The sequence below is a fragment of the Chenopodium quinoa genome, unplaced genomic scaffold (assembly GCF_001683475.1).
Source record: "Chenopodium quinoa cultivar QQ74 unplaced genomic scaffold, ASM168347v1, whole genome shotgun sequence".
Classification (NCBI taxonomy): Eukaryota; Viridiplantae; Streptophyta; class Magnoliopsida; order Caryophyllales; family Amaranthaceae; genus Chenopodium; species Chenopodium quinoa.
The window spans coordinates 974,900-982,722 of NW_018744835.1; the positions used below are offsets into that span (position 1 = coordinate 974,900).

Here is a 7,823-nt window from a genome sequence, read left to right on the forward strand (position 1 = left end):
ACCAATTACCATGTTTTATTAGAGCATTAAACTCTTCTAACATTGCATTTTTCCAATTTGGGTCACGAATAGCACTAACCGGATCTTTGGGTAAGGGAGATATGTTAGTGGTAGACATAGTAGTAAAGTTGGAAAAATATTTAGAATTTGGTTTATAGATGCCTTTTTTGCTCTAATTGTCATGTGATGGGAGGGAGGACTTGGTAGAGATGTGGGTGTGGGTTGGTCTAGGGAGGTTGTATGGGCTGGCCCAGTCAGCATAGGGGAGAGAAGTGGTGAACTGGGTTGCTCTACGGGGTTAATTGGTATACACTAGACCCTAGTGTAGGTAGGGATACCTACACCCCCCTCTAAACGATGCGTTTATCATGTTACCCACATCCCATAACCCACTAACCTACTGTAACTACCTACCATTCTCTCTAAAACCTTCTTCTTCATTTCTCTAGACTTTCTCTCTCATCAAAACTAGAAAATATGAACCAAAATTGCTTCAAAATACTACAAAATTGCTTCAAAATACTACGAAATTGCTTCAAAATATTGCTAAATTCCTTCAAATGTCTACATTTGCGAAGAAATTCAACAATCGCAACAACATTCACAGAAAGAGTAAGTAATTTTACTAATTTTTTTTGTATGAACCTATTTTTTCTACTACGTATTTCATTTTGAAATTACATGTTCAGAAACATAATCTAACTTGATTAGAACTATTTTATGCAAAAATCATTAAAATCTACTATGTTTTGTGTTTTTTTATTTTTTACAGAACCGAAAAATATATTTCGAATTAGAGAGATAAAGAGAATGATGATTCAGAGAAGAATCATGTTCGTTGAACATAACAAGGCATAGTCTGAAGAAACGTAAGTATTATTTCAAAAACCTATTTAAACAAGAGTAGAAATTTTTTTTAAAAAAAAAACAACGAACAAAAGTCTCAAGTTGTAGATCTAGAACTTTTAAAAGATATTAAAAAGTCTTATGGTATAGATGTTAACATTTCTACGATTCCGAGTTAATATATGAACATATATAGAATTATAAATGTTCATTTGTATATTTGAATTTATTTGAGTTTATATTTGACTTTATATGCCTAAATAAATAATGTTCATTTTTATGATATGTTATGCACATTTATGAAATGCATAAATAATCATTCATTTGAGTTGAGAAACTGACTTATTTATTCTATCAAATCTTTTGATCATTTATGAAATTCATAATGTTCATTTACATATAAAGTAATGTTCATTTTAAAATATATGTTAATATTGGTTCATTTCAGTTTACATATATATTTATATGCCTAAATAACGAATGTTCATTTCTTTTATACATTATCCTCATGTATAATATTGAGAATGTTCATTTGTATGCATTAAAACTAATATCTTACAACCAATCTAGCTATATTGTAGTGATGTCCAAAGTTACACATTTGATATAAATTTTCACATGGAATTGAAGAATACGTAGTTGTTTTGGAGAAGATAAAATGGCTTAACAACGCTGATTATACAAACTGCGGAGTATAAATTATGAAGCATATAGAAACATTCACTACTAAACTTAATGAGAGTTAGATTTGTGATTTGAAACCAAATAGTGTAAAAGTGATAAATGTTCAATAATGTAAGATATATTGTTCATTTATAAAGTAGTGTATATAATAATTAACATTTGTTAATTCATTTTGTTCAACAGGTGAACCAAATTAGGAAGCAAGGATGCGGAACTGATGCTATTTGAAGAAAAACACTAAATATAGGTTAAATCGAAGATAAGCAAGGAAGTTTGCAAATGAATAGTACATGTTATATGTTCATTTATGAAAGTGTATATGTTCATTAATGAATGTGTATATGATCATATCTTAAACTTCCTCCATTTCTTTTTACTTGCAACACAGCCTTGTGGCACGTGTTTTGAGGTCGGGTTTATATAATGTAAACGGATAAATTATTCATTATAATTTTTACAAATGATACTTAACCCTATTCTAATCTTCGTGTAAAAATTATATTGATAAAATAGCTCGTTTACCCTCACTAATCATCTCCTAAAATTGCGTGCCTAAAAGGTGTGTTGCAAGTAAAAGAAAACGGAGGAAGTATATAGTTTTATAGATGATTTTTTTTGGAGGAAAATAGACTTATAGATATTATTTGTTAAAAAAATTATTGTAATTGATATTTCATTTTAATCTTTATTTGTATGAAAAAATATATATAATTTTTAGGTTTTATGAATTGGTTGTTGGTTCTTTACTTTTGTTCATTTTCAAATTGATAAATAATCATTTACATATGTTGAATTTTAAAAAAACAATATACTAAAAAAGGTACTATATAGAAACAAATTCTTATGTCTTTAACACTTGAAGAACTTTGAACAAGAGCACCTTGATCATTTATTGGAACCGTGGGAGGAATAACTTAAACATTTGTCGATTGAACATTTCTGGAATGGGGTTTAAACATTTCTAGATTGAAGTTTGAACAATCCTGAGTTGAAGTTGGAACAATGCCAAGAACTACGGGTGGAACAAAATATCTAGTTTGAGATTTTGTAGACGCATTAGTACTCTTGGATTAACTTGAGCATCATTTTTAACACCAGCACCACCTTTATTTATAGGAACATTACATTGAGCTTGAGCAGCAGAAACACCAGCAACACTTTTATTTATAGGAATATTTAAATCCTTCGACTGCAAAACAAATTAAATGATCATATTAAAATATATAAATGTTCAATTACAAACACTTAAATAAACAGATAAGAAAAACAAAACTTTAGCAAGATATGAAATATCAGCTTTTTTTCCCACTGCACAAAGTTTTAATATACAATTATAAATGAACATAACAAGTTTCAAAAAATGATCATATTAAATCCTTTAAACACTAAATCCTTCGCCTTCAAATAAAAGTTAAATGATCATATTAAAATATATAAATGTTCAATTTCAAACACTTAAATAAACAGATAAGATCAAAACCTTAGCAAGATATGAAATATCAGTTTTTTTTCTCATTGCACAAAGTTTTAATGTACAATTATAAATGAACATAACATGTTTCAAAAATGAACAATAATTAACAAATACAATGTTCAATAGCAAAATTGCACATGATCAATATGGAAAATTTTGACACATAATATTATCAAGAAAAAATGGTAAAAACAAATAATCATATATGACATAAAAAAATTAAGAAGTACAAATGATAACACATAATTGATTAATTTTAAATATAAAAATGATCCAAAAAAAAAAAAAAAGCATAAAAACAAAATCACGCAATTTTCAAACATAGAGCAATGAAATAAATTGAAGCAGCGAAATATTCATAACAAAGTATGAACAATCCAAAAACGTTCATCATAATCATAATCAAATTTTGAAAATTGAAGCAACGAAAAGAATAATAATACATAAATTAAGTTGAAATAAACAGAGCATTATAACACAACAATGTATTGATGATAAAAATTACAAAATTATGATTGTAATTACTCACATTGTTGATGAACAAACGAATCAATCAATCGAACTCTAGAAGACGGAAACACACTTTCGTAATCACGATCGAAATTAGCAGAGGAAGAATCAGCCATTGACGATCAACAACAATTATCAAAATCGTAGGAAAAATAAACGGCAAAATTAGTATAAAATCAAATGAAGAAGATGAATTAACTAGAGAGAATGTAGGTAGAAAAATGGAAATTGATCAATTGAGGAGAGAGAAAATATTGGGTTTAAAATCATTTATATACATAGCTTGAATAATAAGAAACAAGGAATTAAAAAAATAAATAAAAAAAAGGAAAGAATTGAAGCATGAATTAGCTCGTGAGTACTCCCCGCAAGCTACAAAATGGCGTAGCATCAGGGGGTGTAGGTAGACCATCCTACACTAGGATGTAGGGTATAATTTTCACTACGGGGTCTTGTGATGGAACAGTGCCGGGTATAGGTGGGCTTGATGAGAGTGTACCAGCAGAAGAAGGAGAAGGTGAGGTTGGGCTTGAGGAGGCTGGCCAGCAGAAGAAATAGAAGGAGACGGTGGGCCAGTAGGCGTCCCCTTTGCAGTGGGGTACTCCGTATGATTAGAGGTAGTATTTTGGTGATTAAAGTGATGGAAAATTAGATTAACATCTAAAAATTATAGTCATCTTTGTGAGGAGGGTGAAGCTTAGAAAACAGGAATTCGGTTTCAACAAATTTCACATGACGAAAAATTATAATTTTACCACTTGACATATCATAACACTTAGAACCTCAGCTCTATGATTTGGAGCTGGACCAATATAGACACAAGGAGTGGACCTTTCTTGCAATTTGTGAATAGAAGTGGATGGGAATAAGGGAAAATATAGACAACCAAAGACACGAAATTCCAAGTATATGGGATCACATTGGTATGAAATTTGAGTTGAAGACTTAAATATAATCCTAGTACTTTGGTTGGAAGAATGTTTAGAAGATATGTGGCAATTTCTAATGCATGATGCCAAAAGGAGAGAGGCAAAGAAGCATGAGCAAGTAAGGTCTGAATGATGTTGTTTATGGATTTTATGTGGCGTTCGACTTTTCCATTTTGTGGTGATATATGAGGACAAGAAAGTCGGAATAGCATGCTATGGTGATTAGAAAAAAAAAAAACCTTCTTAAATGTGTCATTAATATATTTCGTGCCATTATCACATTGAAAGGTATTAATATTACGATTAAATTGTGTACGTATGAGGCTATGGAAGAATTTAAACAAGTGTTTGACTTGGGATTTCTTAGCAATAGGAAACGTCCACAAAAATTTACTGTAACCATCAAGAAAAAGCACATAATGACAATGGCCAGCTAGAAGAACTCACAACAGGCGAAGTCCAAAGACCACTATGTATAATATCAAAAGGAAAAGCAGTGTACGACATAGAATCATGAAAAGGCAACTTAGAGTGTTTCCCAAGAGGACAAGATGAACAAAAAGTTTTACAAGCCTTATTACAGTTAATAAAATTTTACTACTAAGTGATCTTAGTACCGCATCATCGGGATGTCCTAAACGGTTATGCTAAAGATTGGAAGAAATAGCAGTAAAAGCGGAATTATTGGCTTGAGTGTTTGAGAAGATAGGATAGAGGTCACCAGCACTGTCACATCTCATTAGTCTGACTGCTGTCTGTAAATCATTCACTGAAAAGCCAAGAGCATCAAATTTAATGGAAACTGAATTATCAGTGGTGAATTTCCGGACAGATATTAAATTCTTTATTAATTTCGGAGCATATAGCATATTTCTCAAATGAAAGGAGGTATGGGAATGGCAAAGTAGTACTACCGTGACCAACAATTAGAATTAAATGTCCACTACCCACAACAATGTTATTATTTTTAATGCTCAAAATTGAAATAAGAGGAAAAAATACCCTAATCCGAGGTCATATGAGATGTGGCACCGGTGCCCATGTAGAAATTCCTGTCAGGTTGAGAATAGGAAAAAGCATGCATTGGTGCCTCAATATCCGTTGGTGTGTAACCACTAGATGGAGCAACAACCCTATAGGATTGGGGACGTGAGCCTAGGATGCCTGGCCCAGTTGAATGAGGCCTAACGTTTAGAGTAACAGCCTGTTTTAGAGCCCAAGATGCAGCAGATTAGAGGCAAGGAGGCAGGTTGAGCCACTGAGCAAGCCAGGGAGCCCAGGCAGCCAACGATTGTTTCCAGTTGAATGGCACAAGGCCGAACCCAGATGGTTGTTGGGCTTGCTGCCCACTATTGTTTCGGCTCTTCCCATAACCTTTAGAGGAGTTGGATTTCTTTGATTTTCCCCCTTTAGAGCTGGAGCGAGACGAAGAAGAAGACACAAAGTTGATGTCCGTGCCGGTGCTTGTCACGAGAGCTGCTTGGTTGCGGTTGCCGGACCTTCCTTCTTTTGCCAAGCGATTCTTGATGGTCCGTTCAGCAAGTTTTAACCAAGAGCGATAACTCTCGAAAGAAGGCAGGGGCTCTTAGTTATGGATGATGTCCACCCTGCCGGCGTAAGCTTCAGGCAAACCAGCCGTTAGCTTAAGAACCAATTTGCTATCCAAAATAGGAGCATCAACATCAAGAAGTCGATCAGCGAGAGATTTGATATGATCGCAGTAGCCATCAATAAAAGAAGATTTCTCGAAGTCGAGAACCGCTAGCTCTTCCTCTAGGTGAGTAGCACGAGAGGCTTTGTTGTATTGGAACATCGACTCGAGACGAGCCTAAACCCCTTGAGCGGTGTCATCCTTGAGGAGAATAGCATGAAGGAGGTCTGTGGATATGGTTCCATAAATTCACTGTAAGACCGCATCGTCGAGGCATTTCCAAAGAGTTGGATCCGCATCTTTAGTTGCTTGATATGTGGCTATCTCCTTCACCTTCATAGGAGGATATGGTGATGTAAGTCATGAACCCTAACAGGAACTTTAAATAAAGCAATCCAAGAATGATACATGCTGTGTTCGGCATCTAACGTCACCTAATAAGGGATTTGACGTTGGTGATCGTCAAGGCTGGACAAAATTTTGGAGAATCAGAAGACACGATTGACAGAAGCAGCAAAAGATAAGAGAGGTGGGCTAATGTTAGGGAGATAAAGGCTTAGATCGAAACCTAACTGATACCATGAAAGAACGTAATTGCTTGCCTTTGACATTTGACATTAGCAATGTAAGAGTTATATACAAAATACAAGAGTGAAGTTAACCTATAACTATGCTAACAAACTAGTAAAGGATATACATCAAATATACACTTAACAAACTTAGTGATATATACAAAATCAGAATATATTATGAATATATTCTAACAATACGTAATTGGGTAGTACAAAGTATATCCGATCCTGTGTAAGGCATTACATGTTAATATGTTATACTACCTCCGTTTCTTATTATTTGTAACAATGAAGTTTTTTATGTATTACAAATAATACATCTTTGTTGCAAATAATTAAAAACAAAAGTTGTATTTCTGTTATTACAACAATATATTGTAATACCCCGTATTTTTGAAACGTATGTATATTCTAATTAATTAATTAATAGTATTTTCTTATAATACATTGGTGGTAAGGTGGTTAAGCTACCGGCACCTATCTGGTCCGATCGTTTAGCGGCTTTTGTAAGAGACGGGAATGTAAATAGAAAATGTCGCCTGGGAAAGCCTCACAGCCTGGTGGTCGGCATAACAATAATGACATTTGTCGATATGCCACCGCCTGTTTACTAAGATCATCATAGATGATTAATGCGTGCATTCCATTATCGCGGAAATATTCTCCCATAGCACACCCGGAATATGGGGCCAAAAATTGAAGAGCGGCAGGATTCGAAGCGGTGGCTACTACAAGAATGGAATATTTCAAAGCATTCGCTCATGAAAGAATTTGAACTAATTGTGCCATAGAGATTGCTTCACTTCTTCGATCTTATGCAAGGATATTTTTGCCAAAATCCATCTTTCCAAAAAATTTTATTTTCAATTTTATTTATTTTTTTAAAAAATTTGGATTAGCATGAGTGGATTAATTTCAACCTTGAATATGATAGTCACTGAAAAATGACTTACACTATTGCTATTTGGCATATGTGGAGACATATATAGAAACACTGCTATCTTTGATTTGAAAATGTTTAATTCTGGGGTTGTTTTTAGTCGATTTATTGTGGATTATCAATGCACTAATCACATTATGCAAGGAAAAGCAATAGGAATTGCAAATGCTAGTAGTTCAAACTCTCTCAAAACCTGGAGCCCTCCCCTTACTAGGTG

General features: G+C 33.4%; 2 long non-coding RNA genes across 2 annotated transcripts; one reads left to right on the forward strand and one right to left on the reverse strand.

Annotated features, from left to right (window-relative positions):
• The first annotated feature begins 208 nt into the window (after positions 1-208).
• On the forward strand, positions 209-2,012 carry LOC110704345. Its single transcript, XR_002507914.1, has 3 exons — positions 209-612; positions 773-869; positions 1,714-2,012. It is a non-coding gene; the product is annotated as an uncharacterized LOC110704345 (long non-coding RNA).
• Positions 2,013-2,358: 346 nt separating this feature from the next.
• LOC110704446 lies at positions 2,359-3,957 on the reverse strand. The gene is made up of 2 exons (XR_002507946.1): positions 3,534-3,957; positions 2,359-2,719 (listed from the first exon to the last, which is right to left on the reverse strand). It is a non-coding gene; the product is annotated as an uncharacterized LOC110704446 (long non-coding RNA).
• Between the last annotated feature and the right edge of the window lie 3,866 nt (positions 3,958-7,823).